The sequence below is a fragment of the Hyperolius riggenbachi genome, chromosome 4 (genome assembly GCF_040937935.1).
Source record: "Hyperolius riggenbachi isolate aHypRig1 chromosome 4, aHypRig1.pri, whole genome shotgun sequence".
Classification (NCBI taxonomy): domain Eukaryota; kingdom Metazoa; phylum Chordata; class Amphibia; order Anura; family Hyperoliidae; genus Hyperolius; species Hyperolius riggenbachi.
In genome coordinates, this window is record NC_090649.1 from 90,764,958 (window position 1) to 90,787,338 (window position 22,381).

General features: G+C 49.2%; 1 protein-coding gene across 6 annotated transcripts in view; it reads right to left on the reverse strand.

The window, feature by feature from the left end:
• Positions 1 to 22,381, reverse strand: part of LPIN1 (lipin 1) — a 235,402-nt gene that overhangs the window by 133,983 nt on the left and 79,038 nt on the right. The window contains exons 1-2 of one of the 6 annotated variants that reach the window (XM_068280287.1): positions 20,440 to 20,456; positions 18,420 to 18,602 (exon numbers count right to left, since the gene is read on the reverse strand). The exons of 2 other annotated variants lie outside the window; for them this stretch is intronic. The gene's annotated coding sequence lies outside the window, so the exon portion shown is untranslated. Of the gene's footprint in view, positions 1 to 18,419; positions 18,682 to 20,439; positions 20,770 to 22,381 lie in introns of those variants that run through there. 3 more of the 6 variants (XM_068280288.1, XM_068280289.1, XM_068280286.1) reach the window with 3 other exon arrangements.

Below are 22,381 nucleotides of genomic sequence, written 5' to 3' on the forward strand. Positions count from 1 at the left end.
GCGCTAGCTACATGATAGCCGCTGTGCAGCGGCATCCCCCCACCCCCTCCGATCGCCTCCGGCAATCAAAGCAAACAGGAAATCCTGTTCAGAACGGGATTTCCTGTTTGGCTTCCCCCGTCGCCATGGCGATGATCGGGATGACGTCATCGACGACGTCAGAGGGAGTCCCGATCCAACCCTCAGCGCTGCCTGGCACTGATTGGCCAGGCTGCGCACGGGGTCTTGGGGGGGGGGGAGCGGCGCGGCACGGCGGGTAGCGGCGAATCAGCGCGGAGCGGCGGCGATCGGTATATACAACAACAAAAAAATATGCAAATCGGACCACCAGGGCCTGAGAAATCCTCTGTGGCTGCAGATCCTCTGCATCGAGTATGGCTGCCATGCAACTGGTATTGCTTAAAATGAAATCAATATGGCAGTCTCCATATACCTCTCACTACAGTTCTCCTTTAAACAACACCACCACTAGCTCACCTTGGAGCTGACCTAACCATGTTACCTTATATAAAGTTATAGAATAGCAGGAGGCAGTTGTTTGCCATTATTCTCTGCCAGCTGAATACTGCTTATCCCTGCATTGTAGCCCCGCTGCTGTGTACACAATCTTTCACCAGGGCTATCATTTGATATCCTATTTATAATTGTTTAGCTGACCGCACCTCTAATTGCCTCATAGTGGAAGTGTGACACCTTTCTAAAAGAGCCGAATGAAATATTCATACCAAGCAATTAAAGAGACAGCCACCATAAGCCTTCAACTCAGCAACCAGGAGGAATGCTAGCCCCGGGACTTTAATATATAACGTTATACTACAAATCAGGGCATTTATAGCTCACAGCATCAGCTGTTAGGATGTCATATAAAGGCCTTTCTTAGGAGGAAATTAAATACAATATTGAACTTCATCCCAATCAGTACCCGAAATCCCCTTTCCCATGCAAATTCTTTACCTTTTCTGGAATAGAGACGTCTGTATGGCTGATATTGAGGTGAAACCTCTCCCACAGTGTGATGTCAGGGCCATGGTTCAGATTGTGCATGATGAATGTGTAAGAGGAAGAACCGCCCCCTCCCCCCCCCACCCCCACCCCCATTCTCCTGCACATCACTCATAGATGTACCCACAGTTTAGATTGCCTGGGGCCCAATCAATGTTCTTTGTTCCTGTGTGCCCCATGTACAAGTACTCTTACCAAGGGCTAGCTTTGGTAGAGATGAGATGCTCTTTATATTACATACTTTCAATCAACAAGATTTGTGTGTGAAAATTTGAGTCGTCGGAGATATCATTAACTGAGGAGTCGGAGTCAGAATATCTTTGTACCGACTCCACAGCTCTGGTTTTCTATACACATACAAGTGTGAGCCCTGCCTATACACAGAGTAAACTGCAGCATTTCAGGATGGCCAATTCAATGACATTGGCACACTGGGCCTGGGGGGAGGAGCTACAGCAATAGAGTCAGGCAACTTGTATTATATAAAAGGAGAAATCCATAGCCTTCTCAGTTTAGGTTCACTTTATTTAGGTAAATAAATGTGTTTTCTTAGGTTTTGTGGTTTTTACCTATAAACACCAAGTTTACTTGGCAACAAAGGCAAGTGAGGAGGAGGAACAGAGGTACTCCCAAGTTTAAAGTTACCTCAAACACATAAGCAATGTTATATTCTTCATCCCCTGCATATAAATGGTTTAAACATAAAGTATAACATTTGTGGCCATACAACCTTAGGGCTGGGTCCCAATAGACAGCACAAATCGCTCTCAAACGCTACCGTTTTTATGAGCGATTTTTGCACTGAACACAGCAATTTCAGGGAATACGAATGTGGACCCAGCATTCCCTCAACTAAATTTGGTTTAAAGAGACTCCGTAACAAAAATTGCATCCTGTTTTTTATCATCCTACAAGTTCCAAAAGCTATTCTAATGTGTTCTGGCTAACTGCAGCACTTTCTACTAACAGTCTCTGTAATAAATCAACTTATCTCTCTCTCTTGTCAGACTTGTCAGCCTGTGTCTGGAAGGCTGCCAAGTTCTTCAGTGTTGTGGTTCTGTGATGCATCTCCCCCCTCCAGGCCCCTCTCTGCACGCTGCCTGTGTATTATTTAGATTAGTGCAGCTTCTCTCTTCTCTCTTATCTTTTACAAGCTGGATAAATCCTCCTCTGAGCTGGCTGGGCTTTCACATACTGAAGAATTACATACAGGCAGAGCTGTCTGCACTCTGCAGGAAGAAACAGCCTGACACTTCAGTGGAAGATAGCTGCAGGGATAAAGAAACACACAAATGATCTCTTGAGATTCAAAAGGAAGGGTGTATACAGCCTGCTTGTGTATGGATGTATTTTCTATGTGTGGACATACTGTACATCAACCTACTTCCTGTTTTGGTGGCCATTTTGTTTGTTTATAAACAAACTTTTTAAAACTGTTTTTAACCACTTTTAATGCGGCGAGGAGCGGCGAAATTGTGACAGAGGGTAATAGGAGATGTCCCCTAACGCACTGGTGTCACAGGAGCCCCACTGGCCGTGAACACGCAAAACCGTCCGATCCGATTCTAGCACACAGATTGAGAGCTATGGACGCAATCTGCGTAGAATTGGCGGAGTTTGAGCGTCACGACGCAGTAGGGAGCCTGTGAGGTTACGAAAATACACTTTTACTCCAACCCAGGGGTAGATTTGCCACCATCTCTGTTTTCTATCAGCCCAGAGAAAACTGCTAACTGGCTATAGACCTGTGAAACAAACAACCGGTTAAAACTGTGCAATTCCTATCTATCTATCAAAACAGTAGCGTCCCTTCGGAAGTTTAGGTCTCGTCTGTGTATACTGAATAGAAGGTTTTACTGAGAGGTAAAGACCTTTTAAAAAGCCTTTATTTGTTACAATATAAATAATTAATATATACAGACAATCGTGAACAATTAAACGATGAGAGACAGTGATAACACAGTACATAAAAGAAAAGGGATAAAAAGAACGAATACTTATGATTCTGTGGAAAGTCCGTTCGGGAAAAGACAAAGTTCCTTTGTTGCAGTTAGTTCGCAATATGGCCGAACCACATGGCCGTTGCTCCGCCTGCAAGATGGCCACTGCTATTTCCCCAAGCAGTGGCAGTCTTTTCGGTATGATGGAAAGTGGGGGAATTGGCTGGGAGTCCTCATGCAATCAGTTTTGAGCACTGACATTTCTGGGCGGAGTCTCAAGCTCAGCCCAGGGGCGTGTCAGGCAGTGAGTTCTCAGGGGAGGAACTTCCAACCATCCACAAAATATGTCCAATTTCATATCCCGCCGGGGTTTTGTCGCACATGCAAACCGATTTCATATTCAGATTGGGCTGAGAATACACGTTCATAGGACATCAAACTTGCAATATTTGGGGCGCACGGGGACCCCATTATTCATATCTCAGCCCCTGCTCGGGTTACCTGGCTATGTCTAGTATCACCATATTCTACAGAATTAGGGAAACAAAATTATGTAATTTTCATATTCCTCCCATGGATGGTATTTGCAAAATGTGACAAAGTTATCAACACCATGCATTCCATACTCAGTCTAGTCGGTGCCGTCAAGACTGGGAGGAATGTAGGTGTCAATAGACCTCATGCTGTGCTAGCTTCCCCTGTTGAATAGACTCTGTTGGTATTTCAGCTCTGCCCAATTAGCCCATTAGTGTCACCAGAGCTGTTCCGGGAGCCTTAAAAGGATTTCTTGCTAAACCAGGTTGCTTTAGCCATATGCTAACGCAGGCCCATTCAGCCCTCATGGCAAAAAGGGGGGAAAGGCAGGAAGGAAAAACTTCTATTTAAAAATAAAGAATGTCAGTTTTCCGATCACGGTTGCGATCGGACAATCGGCCGCGAATCCTCGGACGACTGGGCGTCGCCCGGCGTCACACCTCCCCCTTCCCGAGCTCTGCTCAGGGAGGTGTCAACAGGACGCCTTCCGTAGCAGCTATTGGCGCTGTTGGGTCGGGTTCCCCCTGACACCGCGACAGCCCATCAGCGTTTTGGTGTCGGCTGCCTGCTTTGTGTTGGATCGTAAAGTCGTACTGCTGCAATGACAGGCTCCACCGTAGGAGCTTGCCGTTGGTTCCAGCAGTACGGTTTAGCCAACTCAGGGGATTGTGATCAGTGACGATCGTGAAGGAGCGGCCGTACAGATACGACTGCAGTTTCTGTAGGGCCCACACGATCGCCAGGCACTCCTTTTCAGTTGTGGAGTAGGCTACCTCTCGGGGCAGGAGCTTCCGGCTCAGGTAGAGGATAGGGTGTTCATCCCCCTCTCCATCCACCTGGCTGAGGACTGCGCCGAGACCGTAGTCAGAGGCATCGGTTTGCACCACAAACCGACGACTGAAGTCTGGGGCCTGAAGCACAGGGGCGCTTGCGAGGGCCTGCTTCAAGGCCTGGAAGGCATTCTCGCAAGCGGGGGTCCAGCTAACAACCTTGGGGTGCTTCTTGCTAGTGGCATCGGTCAGGGGCTTCGCCAGTGTACTATAGGCGGGAACAAATTTCCTATAGTAGCCGGCGGTCCCCAGGAACGCCTGGACCTGCTTTTTCGTGATAGGTCGAGGCCATGCCAGGATGGCGTCCACCTTTCCCGTGTCAGGTTTCAGGGTGTTACCCCCCACCCGGTGACCTAAGTACTGCACCTCGGTCATGCCAATCTGACACTTACTCGGTTTAACCGTCAGATTGGCCATGGCCAGCCTCTCTAGTACCTGGGACAGGTGTTTGAGGTGTTCTTCCCAGGTGGGGCTGAACACCGCAATGTCATCCAGATACGCTACAGCGAACCCTTGCATTCCCTCTAGCAGGTCGTTCACGGCCCGCTGAAACGTGGCCGGGGCGTTCTTCATCCCAAAGGGCATCATCGTGAACTCGAAGAGGCCGAAAGGGGTGATGAAGGCCGACTTTTGCCTCGCGTCAGGTGCAAGTGGTATCTGCCAATACCCCCGGCTCAGATCCATGATTGATAGGTACCTGGCTGATGCCAGTGTATCTAGCAGCTCATCAATGCGAGGCATGGGGTAGGCGTCTGTAGTGGTGATGGCGTTCAGTTTCCTGTAGTCTACGCAGAACCGAGTTGTCTGGTCCTTCTTGGGGACCAGGACAACAGGGGCTGCCCAGGCACTACTGGACTTTTGAACCACCCCTAACTCCAGCATCTCCCTCACCTCCTTCTGCATGTCCGCCTGTACCTCGGGAGAGACACGGTAAGCGGATTGCCTGATGGGGGGATGGGTACCTGTATCTACCCCATGCACCGCCATACTGGTCCGCCCCGGGATACCGGAGAAGGTGTGCTGGTACTGGCCCAGCACCTTCTGTAACTGCTCTTGCTGGGCTGAGGCGAGCTGTGGATTGACGTTTAGGTCGCCGTCCACATCTCGTACGTCAGCCAGCAGGTCTAACAGGGGGTCTGCCTCTCCCTGCTCTAACCGGCTGCACACTGGCAGCGCATACTGGGTCCTGTCATGGTGGGCCTTCAGCATGTTTACATGAAAGCTCTTCTGCTTCCTGCCCCCCATGTTCACTAGATACGTCAGAGGGTTTAACCGCTGCACTACAGTAAAAGGCCCCTCCCAGGCTGCTTGCAGCTTGTTCTGCCTCACGGGAAGAAGGGCATATACCTTGTCACCCACATCAAATGACCGCTCTCCAGCAGTGCGGTCGTACCATGCTTTTTGTTTGGCCTGAGCCTGGGCCAGGTTGTTGGTCACTACTGCGGACAGGGACTCCATTTTGTCCCTGAACTTGAGGACGTAATCGACCACGGAGACATCAGTGGGGTCGCCCTTGCCCTCCCATGTCTCCCGCATCAATTGTAAGGGTCCTCGGACATTCCTCCCATACAGGAGTTCAAACGGGGAAAACCCGGTTGACTCCTGCGGCACCTCCCTGTACGCAAACAACAGATGAGGCAGGTATCGTTCCCAGTCCCCACCTTGCGACTCAACAAACGTGGTCAGCATTTGCTTCAGCGTCCCGTTGAACCGTTCACACAGTCCATTGGTCTGCGGGTGGTAGGGACTGGAGACAATGTGCGTCATGTGTATCTTTTTGCACAGGGCCTCCATGAGTTCGGACATAAACTGGGATCCCTGATCGGAGAGCATCTCCGCAGGGAACCCGACTCGGGAGAAAATGTTAAGTAGCGCGTCTGCTACCTTGTCCGCCCTCAGGGAGGAAAGCGCCATGGCCTCAGGATAGCGGGTGGCGTAATCCACCACCGTCAGGATGTACCTTTTGCCACTGCTGCTGGGAGTGGGCAATGGTCCAATTATGTCGACTGCCACTCTGTGAAAGGGCTCACCTATGATTGGCAGTGGACACAAGGGAGCCTTGCGGGGGTTCCCAGCCCGTTTTACCTTTTGGCAAACAGTACATGAGCGGCAATAGTTGGTCACATCGATCCGCATCCTGGGCCAGTAGAAATGACCCTGGATACGGTCAAGTGTCTTGTGGATTCCCAAGTGCCCTGCCAGGGGAATGTCATGTGCGGACTTCAGCACATGCCCCCGGAAGGCGCTGGGTACCACAAGCAACTTGGTACCCACACTTGTTTCACCTTCGGTGGGCTGTACAGGCTCGCTGTACAGCTTACCACCTTCCCAATATACCTTGAAGGTACCTTCATTCGTGAGGGGCTCAGAAGCCTGTCTTCTGAGTGCCTCGAGGCTAGGGTCAGTCTGGAGTGCTTGCACAAATGCAGCACTCTCGCTCTCAGCCAGCTGGCCCGTGGCATATGCAGTTAGTGGCTGAAGGCTACCATCCCTGTGGTCAGAGGAGGGGGAGGAGGCCGGAACCTCTTCCACCTGCTCTGAGCCCAGGTTCTGAGCAGCGCGGCTGCGTGTTACTGCCAGTACAGGTACACCTTCAGACTGGCACATACTGGCATTACTCACATCCTGGCTGCATGCATGAATTACAGTGACAGGTACAACAACATTTTCATCACAAACAATCGGTATATCAAACACAGGTACCTGTGACACAGGTACTATTGGACTCGGTACCCCTGGACTGGGCACATTCAACCCACCTCCCCCCTGTTCTTGCCCCTTGGTGCAAAGTACCTTAGTGTGGGCGGAGAGTCCGTCTCCCTCCTGGCAGTCTGAGGGGCTTGGGGCAGGTTCATAATAGGACACAAGCTTGCCCAGGTCGGTCCCCAACAAAACTGGGACCGGCAGTTGGTCCAGGACCCCAACAACCTTCTCTTGAACCCCCACCCCCCAATCGATGGACACCCGAGCCTGGGGAATGCGAGAAAGAGTGCCCCCCACTCCAGTGAGGGTAAGGTATTTGTCAGGGAGGATATTTTCCGTCGGGACCAGGTGCGCACGCACCAGGGTGACATCCGCTCCAGTGTCGCGGAAACCGGTAACAAGCTGGTCGTTCACTGTAACCAGCTGGTGGTTGCTCGTAGCGGAGTGGATCCCTCTCCCACCTGCGAACATGACGTTGTTGGGTGCTCCCGGCTGGGGTGCGCTGGCTGGCGGCAGTTGCCGTGGGCGAGGTGTAGGTGGTGCAGGAGCTGGCGCTGTCTGCCTCCGCTCCGGGCAGTTAAACTTCATGTGTCCGGGCTTGCGGCAAAAGTGACAGGTGATGCCCTCTGTTACTGCAGGCCTGGACGCAGCAGCTGCGCTGGATGGCCTCTGGGGCGCACGGCTCACAGAGGTAGGAGAGTCTGCAAAATTGTGGGACTGACCTCCTCTCCAGCTAGATGGGGCAGTCCTGCGGGTCTACGGCACCCTGGTCGTTGCAAAGGTCTCAGCGAGGTCTGCAGCGACCGTCGCTGACGCCGGTCGGCGCTCCAGCACAAACTGGCGTACGTCAGCCGGGCAAATGTTCAGAAACTGCTCCAGGACGATTAAGTCCTCCAGGACACCGTAAGACCCTTTAGTGAGGCCTAGCGTCCACTGGCGGAGTGTGGTGAGCAGACTGCTGACCACATCTTGATAAGAATCAGTAGATTTTTTCTGCCAGGACCTGAACCTTTTCCGGTAGGCTTCTGGCGTCAGCTGGTACTTAGTGATTATAGCCTCCTTTATAGCGGTATAATCATTGTCCTTTTCCACAGGCAACTCTGAGAAAGCATCAAGCGCTTTGTAGCGCAGCAAGGGTGTCAGATGTCTGGCCCACTGGTCTTGGGACAGACGATACTGACGGCAGGCCTTTTCAAAAGACCTCAAAAACAAGTCAATGTCAGTGTCTTTTTCGATAATAGCAAATTTAAATTTTGCACTTACTGGAGCGGCAGTCCCTTCAGCAGGGAGGCTGGGCGTTGAACTCCGGCTGGCTTGCTGCACTTTCGCCATGTTCAGCTCATGCTGTCGTCTCTCCCGCGCCTCTGCAGATTGGCGTTCCTCTCGCTTTTGCTCCGCCATGTACTGCAGGTACTTGTCCACATCAGTTTCCATCAGCTTTTGCAATGCCTGCTGCATTACTGGATCAACATAACTGGACAGTCCAGTACTGGCCGGTTCCAGGCGAGTACTTTCAGGGGTTCTGGGGTCGGGGATCACACTGACAGCCTCCTGCGTATCTGTTGCTGCATTGCCCGCGGGTTGCTCAACCTCGGTACGCACAGGATCCTCAGTCTCTGGTTCCCCTCGACTTGCGTTAGATGAGCCGGTGTCCTCCACAGTGGACACCTCCAGCGTCCGCAGATTCTGGCTATCCCATCGGTACAAGTCCGTTATCAGGTCCTGCTGTTTCTTGCCGCGGATGTCCATGCCTCTCGCCTCGCACAGACTCTGCAGGTCGGATAGGACCATGACCTTGTAATTCCCGGACATTTCCATGCCAAATAAAAGAAAACTTAGGGGAGGGGTACTGGTTACACAGTCTCTCTGTATATATGAAAAATATATTGCACTCAGTCACTACCAACGAATTAGTTCGTTTCTCGATAGGGCTAATTCGATAGCCCTACCTGAGATACTATCAGCACACACAGATCCCAAACGCTGCCGACCACTGTCACAGGAGCCCCACTGGCCGTGAACACGCAAAACCGTCCGATCCGATTCTAGCACACAGATTGAGAGCTATGGACGCAATCTGCGTAGAATTGGCGGAGTTTGAGCGTCACGACGCAGTAGGGAGCCTGTGAGGTTACGAAAATACACTTTTACTCCAACCCAGGGGTAGATTTGCCACCATCTCTGTTTTCTATCAGCCCAGAGAAAACTGCTAACTGGCTATAGACCTGTGAAACAAACAACCGGTTAAAACTGTGCAATTCCTATCTATCTATCAAAACAGTAGCGTCCCTTCGGAAGTTTAGGTCTCGTCTGTGTATACTGAATAGAAGGTTTTACTGAGAGGTAAAGACCTTTTAAAAAGCCTTTATTTGTTACAATATAAATAATTAATATATACAGACAATCGTGAACAATTAAACGATGAGAGACAGTGATAACACAGTACATAAAAGAAAAGGGATAAAAAGAACGAATACTTATGATTCTGTGGAAAGTCCGTTCGGGAAAAGACAAAGTTCCTTTGTTGCAGTTAGTTCGCAATATGGCCGAACCACATGGCCGTTGCTCCGCCTGCAAGATGGCCACTGCTATTTCCCCAAGCAGTGGCAGTCTTTTCGGTATGATGGAAAGTGGGGGAATTGGCTGGGAGTCCTCATGCAATCAGTTTTGAGCACTGACATTTCTGGGCGGAGTCTCAAGCTCAGCCCAGGGGCGTGTCAGGCAGTGAGTTCTCAGGGGAGGAACTTCCAACCATCCACAAAATATGTCCAATTTCATATCCCGCCGGGGTTTTGTCGCACATGCAAACCGATTTCATATTCAGATTGGGCTGAGAATACACGTTCATAGGACATCAAACTTGCAATATTTGGGGCGCACGGGGACCCCATTATTCATATCTCAGCCCCTGCTCGGGTTACCTGGCTATGTCTAGTATCACCATATTCTACAGAATTAGGGAAACAAAATTATGTAATTTTCATATTCCTCCCATGGATGGTATTTGCAAAATGTGACAAAGTTATCAACACCATGCATTCCATACTCAGTCTAGTCGGTGCCGTCAAGACTGGGAGGAATGTAGGTGTCAATAGACCTCATGCTGTGCTAGCTTCCCCTGTTGAATAGACTCTGTTGGTATTTCAGCTCTGCCCAATTAGCCCATTAGTGTCACCAGAGCTGTTCCGGGAGCCTTAAAAGGATTTCTTGCTAAACCAGGTTGCTTTAGCCATATGCTAACGCAGGCCCATTCAGCCCTCATGGCAAAAAGGGGGGAAAGGCAGGAAGGAAAAACTTCTATTTAAAAATAAAGAATGTCAGTTTTCCGATCACGGTTGCGATCGGACAATCGGCCGCGAATCCTCGGACGACTGGGCGTCGCCCGGCGTCACAACTGGTATGTTTACTTTTGTGCGATTTTAACAATACAGATTCTCTTTAAAAAGGCTGCAGGAAGATGGAAATCGTGGTTTGCAATCGCTGGCGATTTTGGCAGTGGAACCACCCTCATAGGGTTCCACTGCCATATCGCTTTGCCAAACGCAGCTGAAAGCGATCTAGTGGGCCCCAGGCCTATTAAAATGTAAATCTCTGGAATCTCAACAGGTGGTAAGGCTTCACAGATCCACAGAGGCTCACACTCACATGTGTAGATTACAGCAAACCACTATAGCATCACTTTCCTCTGACACTTGAATGAGCAGTCATATGATTGCTGCAGGCAGCTTGCACCAAGACCTGGACCCCCATGTAATGGAGTGCAAGTACAGAGGTCAGAGACACGCCCCCAACACCTCAAGCAGCAAGCAAAGTTTTCTGCGTCACCGTATGATTCTTCCATGAGTCTCTCACAGTTCCCCTCAGCCTGCAGAAGTCCCAACTGCCATTTCATTGTCTTTTGTAGCCCCTCTTTCCAAATTCTACTGGACGGAAATCTGTACACACTCCTCCCCCATCCCATCCCCACCCGAGTAGTCAGAGAGTGGGTGGAAGAAGGCAGCAGACAGTCCCTCCCTGTAAACACACAGACCACCTGACCTATCCCACCCTCTCCCTCAGCTGAGATATTAACTCTTTGTGGCCAGCATAGCCATAGTCCCATAATGATAAGAATTTGCTGAGCTGCAGTGCTACACAAACAGTTAATCTCTCAGCAGCACAGGGAGGGGCTGGAGTGCAAGACCTGCTCCCTAGCTGGGAGAGTATTTTTTAAAGGGAATAAAAATGGCTGCCGACACTCCTCTCCCCTGGTGGGTACTGAATTTAGCTGTAACATAAAATGTTTCTGTTATTAGTGTAATTATTGTCCATTATTTGTATTTACCACAAACTGGTGGGTGATTTGCATAACTATAGACTAAATGATACATACACATTCATGAAATCCTAAACACTTCAAAAACATTGTGTCACCATATTATGCAGAGCTGTATACTACATAAAGGATGTAAATGACCACTACAGACATGACACAGGAGGTGCAGAATACCCTTGCCAAAAGAGCTTACAATCTAACAAGCAGGTCAAAACCTACGTTTTCCATGCTTGTGCACATCATAGAATGTGCAATCAACATACGGCAACCACACAACATGGCTAGAGGCGGGTAAACAATCACCTATGCATGACATGATGCAAATTAAGCTGGATGCAAATCTACACTATATGTCCTGAGCAGTCAGTCAGCAGGATCCTTTTACTTGTTTACCACTGTGAGAATGCTATTGTTTAAAGGACTACTGAAGTGAGAAGAATATGGAGGCTGCCATGTTTATTTCCTTTTAAACAATACCAGTTGTCTGGCAGCCCTGCTGATCTATTTGGCTGCAGTAGTGTTTGAATAACACCAGAAACAAGCATGCAGCTTATCTTGTCAGATCTGACAATAATTATGTCAGAAACACCTGATCTGCTGCATGCTTGTTCAGGGTCTATGGCTAAAAGTATTAGAGGAAGAGGATCAGCAGGGCTGCCAGGGAACTGGTATTGCTTAAAAGGAAATAAAAATGGCAGCCTCCATATACCTCTGAATTCAGTTTCAGTTGTCCTTTAAAGAGAGTTTGAAGTCTCCCCAAAACACTGTTTTTACTTCACAATCCTGTTAAGCATGAATGCCCTACCTGAAACGCCTCCTCCCCGCGGCTGAACTCTCAATTAATCCCCCCAAAATCCCGGGGCAAAAATCCACGACTTTTCAGGTCGTGGATTATGCCGCCCGGGGAGGCAGAGCTTTGGGCAGTAGCTCTGCCTCCATTCGCGTCAATCTCTGCTGATCGCCGCCTCTCCCCGCCCCTCTCAGTGAAAAGAGACTGAGAGGGGTGGGCGGAGGCGGAGATCTGCGCAAGGTGAGGCGAGTAGAGCCAGAGCTACTGTGCAAAGCTCTGCCTCTACCCGGAAGGAGCCCCAAATCTTCCCCCGGGGATTTCAGGGGGATTAATTGAGCGTTCAGTCGCTGGGAAGCGGCATTTCTAGTAGGGCATTAATGCTTAACAGGATTGTAACGTAAAAACAGTGTTTTGGGGAGACTTCAAACTCTCTCTAAAAGTGTGCCCGAGGCCAACATTGGGTCAAAAAATGGATACTTACCTAAGATAAAAGAAGGCGAAGTAGAGACGTCCCAAGCCATCCACCAGACCACCATTGCAGCTGGAATAAATATAACAATAGCTTTTTTCGTGACTGTGCTCCTCCTCCTGCATAAGCTGTATTGTGCCTGCGTGAGGCCACGCTTACACAGTAAGCTACTACTACGTGGGTACGGCTGTGCTGTGCTTGTGCAGAATAACTTGGTCACGATCTTCAGGAGGGTCCCGGGCAGTGGCCGCAGAGGCCAGGAGGACACGGGAAGCCTCTACAGGATCCAGAGTCTTCCCTCTTCTTAGGAAATGTTCACCTCAGGGTCACTTTAATGGTTTAACCTTTTAGCAGTCACATTAGATAAAAGCAGGGGCCACATTTTGGGGGAAGTGTGCCTTCCCCAGCCTCGCAGGCTATGCAGAGTGGGCAGCAGGGAGCTGTTACTTACCTGTCCAGATGGCTGGATCTGCTTCTTCTCACCTCCACCACGGCAACGATGTAATCCCCACAGGTCTTCTGGGTCCCAATCACATGATATGACATGTGATCAGCATCCAGGGGATGATGCCAGCCTTACAGTGCCACTGGGTGGTGGAAGAGGGGTCATGGTAGAGCCTCTTTCACCACTCCACTTCCACCACTGAGTGGCACTAACAGTGACACCATACCCTGGATACCGATCACGTCATATCATGTGATCAGACGTTATCGGGACCCAGAGGACATGTCAGAAGTTCAGCACCCCTGCCGTGGGTGGAGGAGTCGCCGATCCAGCCATCCAGACAGGTCACAATGAGGGCTTGTTTACACTAGAGGCGGTTTTGGGAATTTTTAAGTGCAGGCAATTTGTACAAAATTGCCCTAAAAGCACTTACACTATGCTTTCCAATGAGCTAGTTCTCATTGGGGTGTTCCGTTTGCTTGCCGCTGACAAAAGCGCTGCATGTACCATTTTCAGGGCGATTTGCCCTGAATGGAAGGTATAGGGAATCGCAAAGCGCTTGAAAAAGCGCTTTGTATAGTGATTTCCCAGCGCTTTAATGAATAAATACATTGTATTTATTCATTTCCGTGGGGCAAAGATTTCACTTCATTACTGACTTCAGGAAGTGATTTAACCCTCCTGGCGGTCTATTAAAAACCGCCAGGGGCCAGCACAGCAGCTTTTTTATGTATTTATTTATTTTAAATCATGTAGCGAGCCCAAGGCTCGCTACATGATAGCCGCTGTGCAGCGGCATCCCCCCACCCGCTTCGATCGCCTCCGGCGATCTCCGATCAGGAAAACCGGTTCAAAGAGTGCTGCCTGCGTCTCTATGGCGACGGGTGGGATGACGTCACCGACGTCGTGACGTCATTGGGAGTCCCGATCCACCCCTCAGCGCTGCCTGGCACTGATTGGCCAGGTAGCGCACGGCGAGCAGCTAATCGGCGCGGAGGCGATCGGAGTGCACACGCAGCTAGCAAAGTGCTAGCTGCATGTTGCAAAACAAAAAATTATGCAAATCGGCCCAGCAGGGCCTGAGAAATCCTCCTGCGCGGCTTACCCCGAACTTCAGGGTTACCATCAGGAAGGTTAAATAATTGCTCTGCTAAAGTGCTTACAAAAGCACTTGTAACACGCAGAGCAATTAGAAAAAAAAAAAAAAACTCAGCTTGGGCGATTGCGCAACGCAATGTGAAAAAGGCCTAACAGGTCCCTGCCCAGGAGTTATCAGGCGTTTTTAAATAAGTCCTACTTACCCAGGGCTTCGTCCAGCCCCAAGCTCCCAGCATGTCCCTTGCCGCAGCTCTGCCGTCAGCCGTTCGCCACCGCTGCCTCCCGGTCCCCGGCGATGACGTCAGGACGACCTCCTGCGCGAACGGCGCTATCAATCACCGCCACGTGGACCGGAGCGTACTGAGCAGGCGCAGAACTACTGCGCAGTACGCTCCAGTTCATGTGGCAGTGACTGACAGCGCCGTTCGCGCAGGAGGTCGGCCTGACGTCATCGCCGGGGACCGGGAGGCAGCGGTGGCGAACGGCTGACAGCAGAGCTGCAGCGAGGGACATGCTGGGAGCTTGTGGCTGGACGAAGCCCTGGGTAAGTAGCATTTATTTTTATTTAAAAAAGCCTGATAACTCCTTTAAGTGTGACGCACAGTGCAACTTTTCCCATGCACTGCATTGCAATCCGGTCTTTACAGGATGTGCAACACGACGCCCCAGTGTGAAATTAGCCAAAGCTGTGGGCGACTTCCCACTTCGCACGTGAATTTAAAACAATGAATAACCTTACTGTCTTAATGATAAAACCAAGCTGAGAAAGTCATGGTAATAAACGTAAGAAGCAGCACCTGGATGTACTCTGTAATTGTTAACGCCACATAAATGCAGAATAATGATAATAATACCGTAGTTCTGCTCTGTCAGGGCAACCCTAAGGTTTGGTTCCAGAAAGCAACTATTAAAGTTTCCCAAACTATTCAATTTCCCAAACTGTCAGCAACTTTCCAAACAGCACTTACATGTTAAGCTATCAATGTCCTCAGTGGGCTAGATTCACTAAAGGGGCCCATACAGATCGATTTGATCTGACAGGATGGAAAATCTAGGTCAATCTGCTGCTGGCAGCAGATCGATGGCCCATAGAGTTCCATTGGCTCTAAAGCAGGCCATACACTGGCTCGATTCACGGCCGTTTCGACAGCAGATCCGATCCTGGGATCGGATCTGCTGCCAATCGCTTGCGCTAAACGCACCCGCCGATCCGATTCCCTCCCGAAATCGGATCGGACAGTCGATCGCGCCGTGCGGGAAATTACCCTCGATCGCCCGGCGGTAGGAGCGCGTCGCTTGCGGCGTACGATTCGGGCCCGATCCGAGCATGTATACATTACCTGAAGCTGGCTCCGGGGTCCTCTTCTCCTCGCTGCACCGCATTTCCGCATCTCCCAGTGTACGCTTATACTTCCTGTGTCACTCCGGTGACCAGGAAGTTGAAATAGAGGGCGCTCTATTTGAACTTCCTGGTCACGGAGTAACACAGGAAGCGCCGGGATGGAGCAAGAACAGCGGTGCGGTGCAGTGCAGAGAAGACGCCCGGGAGCCAGCCTCAGGTAATGTATACGGGGGGGGGGGACAGGCGGCAGGAGCAGCTGAACAGATTGTGATCGGTTTCAGGCTGAAATCGATTCACAATCTGTTTGCAGTAAAGGCAGCCATACGATCCCTATCTGATCAGATTCGATCAGATAGGGATCTGTCAGCTGGTCGATCTAATGGCACATCGACCAGTGTATGGCCACCTTAATGGCCCAATATGCATTTAGATAGATTTGCAATAGATTTCATTCTGAATTCGATTGGAAATCTGTTCCTAGTGTGTGGCACACATCAGATAGATTCCTGGCAGATTAGACTTGACAGGCATCTGACAGAAATCTGATGGTCAAATCTGCTGCAAATCTAAAGGTGGCCATACACCTACAGATTTGCAGCAGATTCGACCATCAGATATATTTCTGGCAGACGCTTGTCAAGTCTAATCTGACAAGAATCTATCTGATGTGTGCCACACACTAGGAACAGATTTCCAATATATTTCAGAATGAAATCTATTGGAAATCGATCTAAATGCATTATTGGACCATTAGAGCCAATGTAACTCTATGGGCCATCGATCTGCTGCCAGCAGCAGATCGACCTAGATTTTCCATCCTGTCAGATCAAATCGATCAAAATCCGCCACAATCGATCGAATGGGGAATTTGATAGAAACGATTTCTGATAGATCAAACTATTCTATAGAATCGATCGATGGCTGAAATCGACCAGTATATGGGCCCTTTAACTTATGGCAATGACGAGAGCTTCACTTGTTCTGCCCTGAGCCCCTGCGGGTTCGTAGCGCACGCTATGCTACTCTGATAAGGCGTGTTACCTTTGATAAGGCTATTTGTCTTAGTGAATCAAGCCCATTGTCTATATGCTATGTCAGTCTAAAAATGCCCATTAACTGTACAATTTTTCAATCAAATTTGATCTTTCAAAGTGATTTTTATGATCAAATTGTATAGAAAACTACACCGTGTGTGGCGCAAATCGATGTAAAACAATTATTTCCTCTAATATAAAAAAGGAAAAATATTAATCCGAAAGTTGGACTTTATGATCGAATCGGAATGTAAAACCTTCTTAGATTGTTCCGTTTATGGGAACAATTGATAATTGCTTTCGATTAGTTTTGACCGTTTAAATTGCATTGATAGATCGAATGTGAAGATGTGAAGAAAAACACTGTACAGTTAATCGTGCACTTTTAAATAATCTTAATGATAAAGGTAAACAAAGCTTTAAGGCTGCTTACACACAGGGACGTTACAGGCGCACGTTAGTGCAGCCTGTAACGCTACCCCAACGCACAGCAATGTAACACAAGTGGGCTGTTCACACAGCCCACGTTGCGTTACATGTAACGCTGCACATTCTTCCGAAAGTGCAGCATGCTACGGCGTTCCAGCGGCTTAAGCCGCATTAGACTGTTTGCACATGCGCAGTCATGTTGGGGAGGAGCGGAGCGCGGCCAGGCACATGGCTAATTAATATTCACTGCACGTTGTGACGTGCAGTGTTTACTTCCTGGTGCGGCCGCTCTGTGCGGCGATTGGCCGGCGGGACCACGTGATGCCGCATGCGTCCAAGAGTACGCATCACGGACGCCAGAGTGAGCTGCACAACGCGGCTCACTCTGACGTCCACATCGAAGAGCACCAGGCCTTGCGTTAGGTGCACGTTATGCGACCTTAACATAGCACCTAACGTCTTGGTGTGCAAGTAGCCTCAGGAAAAAAAAAAAAAAAAAAAAAAAAAAAAAAAAAAGCAGCTAAAATGTACTCATATCACAAAACCTAGAGATGGGGTGCCACAAAACCCCCCTGCAGTTCACGAGAAGTGCCACCCCCTCAGCAGAGCAACAATCCAAACCACAGTGAAATAAAGCGGAGGACATAGTCAAGGTGCTCATCCAAGTTTTATTCGTACAAAAATGGCATCAGGAAAACACTCGCATGGGAGGGCGCCAGGGAAAGGCTGCCTGCAGTGGCGACCTCCCTCGTCCCATGTGTGTGTGTCTTTCTAATTTGTACAAATAAAACTTTATTAGCAACTTGAATGCTTTAGCACACCACATACCTGTTACATTTACAACAATGCTTTATAAAATAATAGCAGCGTAGTACTAGTGAGCACTCTCGCCTTGCAGCACTGGGTCCCCAGTTCAAATCCCAGCCAGGGCACTATCTGCACGAGTTTGTATGTTCTCCCCATGTCTATGTGGGTTTCCTCCGGCACTCCGGTTTCCTCCCACTTCCCAACAAAAAACATACAGATAAGTTAATTGGCTTCCCTAAATTGGCCCTAGACTACGATACATACATATGACTGTGGTAGGGATTAGATTGTGAGCCCCTCTGAGGGACAGTTAATTGACAAGACGGTATACTCTGTACAGCGCTGCGGGAGATGTCAGCGCTATATAAATATCAAAATAATAACAAATGAATATTAATAACAGTCCTACACTGCACGTTTGGTTCTAGTAAGCAACACTATGCATTGTGTGTACTCATCGTGTGGTAAGACCTTTTGCACGTTATTCTGCTCACTGCAGTTTAGTGCATTCACTCAGAAGTTTCAGAAAACTATAAATAACTTTAAAAAAAAAAAACAATGTCTATTAGTCTTAATGATAATAATCAATCTGAAAAAAAAACAACAAACAAAGAACAAAACACATACATAACAAAAAAACAAAACACATAACAGCAAAGCAGCAGCAGCATGTAAACTCACAGAGCAGATAATGGTCAGGGTAAATGGGAGACAGGCAGGGCGACGATCACCTCCGATGATCTTGATGCTCAGCTGTCACTGCACCAGGTACATCACCCCCCCTGGGGACCCAGCAGCACTGAGACCCTCCTGCCAGGCAGCAGGTAACCTGCTGTGAGCGCTCACATCCAATCAGATCCCAGGCTGGGGAGAGACAATCTCAGTTTAAAGGAAAATAAACATGTTACAGAGAGCAGTAGAGCAGCCTCCTCCTCCTGCTCTCTCCTCCTCCAGGAAGCAAATGACAGCAGGGTCCTAGAGATCTCACTGCATGCAATGCTCAGAGCAGCCAATGCCACACAGGCAGCTCTATACATAGCAGCAGATTACAGGTTATAGGGATGAACTGTCAGAGTGACACTAGCCAGTGCTCTACAAATGCCCTTGTTTACACTATGCAATTGTACTTCAGATTCAGAAGAAAAAAAATATACAGCCTACTGACTGCCATCGACTGAATGTCTGAATCCCAGCCCAAAATCCCTTTCTCAATCGCAAGATACTGGTAATAAATCTAACGAAATATTGGCTATTGTTGCATGTGTGTGTCCTTTTAATTCATTTTCAATCCTTATCCATTAAGAAAAACAATAAGAAATCTGATCGAAATAACAAAAAAAAAAAAAAACGTGTACCCAGCTTTCTTCTATATCCGATCGATGTTAGATATTAATATCAATCTTTTTCTCGATCGGAAATAGAATCTGAAGTAAAATTGCATAGTGTGCACCAGCAATTTGTACACACATGCACAATACCGGTCTTTATAAAATGAGCGATCACTGATGTTTACAACAAATAAACAACATTAGCGCACGTTTGAATTTAAGGGTGAAAAATGATGACCCGGAAGTGCGTAACTAACCATACATGGGTAGTTTGAATGAAGCGATCGCTTGTTATCGTTTGATTATCATCCAAACTAAACCGGCCAGAACGTATCGGCCTACATGGACGATTGTCGCTCTATGACTATTCCTCGCCTGTCCTATCGTTCCTCATTCGTTTTGGGCAACGTTGTGGCGGTCAAACGTACATACATCGCTTTATTCTGCATCTTGTCCTGCAGAAACCGCTGATCACTGTCATTGGCTGCTGTAAAGACAGAGAAGCCTGACTTAGGCCTCATTCACATTGCATTTGGCTTGCGTGTCCGTCCGGGTTGGGCTGTTTTTGAGGAGTATTTTTTTCCGATTCCCGGCGCTTGGGTGGGCGATTTGTTTTGTGCTTATCCGTTTTCTAAGCGTTTTTTTCCAAGCGGAGTCAGGAAGTGAACTCTTTAAAGGTGTAGAAATCTGAGACAAGGTCTGGAGCAGCTTAAGAGAGCTGCAGCCCGGCTGGGCGCGCTCAGATCACACCCTTTGACCCGGAAAACAATAAATACAATGTATTTATTCTTAAAAACGCGAACGCCATTGCTACACACATCGATTTTGTGAGCGTTTTGCGTTTCTCCTAATACTTTCCATTAAGGTGGAATCGCCTCAAAAATGGTGCATGCACTGCTTTACTGAACGGACAGCGCACGACCCAAGCTGATATGAACCTTCTCATAAACATTTATTGCACAAGCGTTTGGTGGGCGATTTTAAAAATAGCCCGTGTGTAAAATAAACCTCTGAAACCGCCTACAGTGTGAACGAGCTCTTGGAGCATCCTATTCTATACAGAAGCCTGTAGCAGCAGAGTATAGCAATACAGAGAAGAATGAGCCCCCTATAGCAGCACATTGTATATACAGCTAGAGCCAGGCATGGGCAAACTTGGCCCTCCAGCTGTTAAGGAACTACAAGTCCCACAATGCATTTGCCTTTGAGTCAGAATGCATTGTGGGACTTGTAGTTCCTTAACAGCTGGAGGGCCAAGCTTGCCCATGCCTGATAGACAGAAGCCTGGGCATCCTATTGCAGCACATAGCAGTACGTGACTCAGGCCTTACTGATCCAGCAGCCCGCCCCACACATGCAGATGGACCACTTACTCACAGGGGGGTGACAGATGAAGGATCCAGCGACCCTCTGCAGCCCCCTCGCTCTATGTATGATCGACCACTCTGGACAGAGGCTGCAGAATAGCCACAGTAGCGGCTACAGGGGGGAGGGGATCAGAGGGGGGCTCCGACATACGACAGTCACAGTACAGTCCTGAAGGTTCTGCTCTGCTCATAGAAATGTTACATAGGACTCATCCTATCTCTACAAATGGAGATGAAGAAGGAAGGCGGGCGGTGAGTGATTCTCTAGGACTCTGTGCAGAGGTGATGGGAGATGCAGCGACGCCTCCCCCCTAGAGACCCCCCATATGGAAGGCGATGCGTCTAGTAGCTGCTTGCGTGCTCCCATGCTGGAGACGACTTGTGACTGTGCAATGGGGAGGGGCTGAGGTGGTGATCAGGCTGGCCAATCAGACGGCGCTGTACATCAGCTGCTCCTGTCAGGCTGTAGGGTGCTGCTGAGGCAGTCATGCTGGATGCCCCAGGATATGACTAGTCCTCACCTGAGATTGTTATTGCTGAGTGTCTCATATGAATGGAGATTGATTCTCCTTACATCATGTGCCACTGACCTCATTTTACTAGTTGTAGCAGCAGCAATACACAGTGGTATATGGCTGATCCTGCTTCTGCACAAGTCCGGGCCGATTTAATTACTTTTCCCCCTCCAGGCCGACATGGATAGTGGGGGAATGAAATAATTCGGCTTCCAGCGATTGCTGGAGGCCGAATTATTATGTTTTTAAACAACTTCGGCTCCGTCCTCTGACGGAGCCGACGTTACTCACTGAGCGCTGCAATAGGAGTGATTCCTATTGTAGTCTATGGAGGCGCCGGCTGCGCCCAAATCTAGCAGCGCTGAAAAGCACTGCTCCGCCTGCAACCGTCCTGTCCCACGCCGGTAGTGATGGGCTCACAGTTAGAAAACTAGCTGAATCCCTGATTCTAATGAGGCTTAATTGCTTCAGGTGTGCATAGGGGGTTCATAACCCAGATGTCCGGGCGCTTCTTTGCGTATCACACGCTCGCATGTGTATGATGGGACGCGTCCCACGACTCAATACCACACACTTCCTCCTTTGGTGTGATACGCATAGAAGCGCCCAGACATCTGGGTAATTAACCCCCTGTCCCCCATGCACACACCTGAGGCAATTAAGCCTCATTAGGATCACGGATTTGGCTAGTTTTCTAACCGTGAGCCCATCACTACTCACCGGACGCTCCGGTCCCGCGCTACAGCTTATTTTCGTGTTCAGCAGACTAGGGCTCAGCTACACAATAAGCGCTTTTCTGAGCGCTTGTGATTGATTAGCTTTTTAAAAATCGCTCTCATTCACTTTCATAAAAATTGCAGTGATTTTTCGCATACGCGATCGCTGTGATTTTTACCATGATTTTAATAAAAGTGAATGGGAGTAATTTTTAAAAAGCGCCCAGAAAGCACTTATCAATCACAAAGCGCTCAGAAAAGTGCTTATAGTGTGGCTGAGCCCTTAGTCGGCGGGTGGCCCTGGCTGCGTGCATCCTTGTTCGCTTTCCTGACGTCAAGAGCGTCCTGCGCATACCTTTTACTGTGCCTGCACAGGATGCTCTTGGCAATGGGAACGCGAACAAGGATGCATGCAGCCAGGGCCACGCAAGGCGCAGTGGCCTGACAACTCTGTTGGCCGAAAAGTAAACTAAGCCGCGGCGGGGGATCGAAGCTGTGGCAAGGGCACAGGACGGCTGCAGGGGGCTTGGGGAACCCCAGGTAACAGAGGAGTAGCTATGGGTGGGCATGGGTGGGGCATATGTCCCTGGGCGTAGCACTGTGAGGGCGCTCAGCACGGCCATTGCACCTCCACGTGCATGAGAGGTGGCTTGCTGGCTGCCCGAAGTGCCCCTGCTTCTCTCCCTCCCTCTGCAGGAGCATTAACTGCAGCAGAAT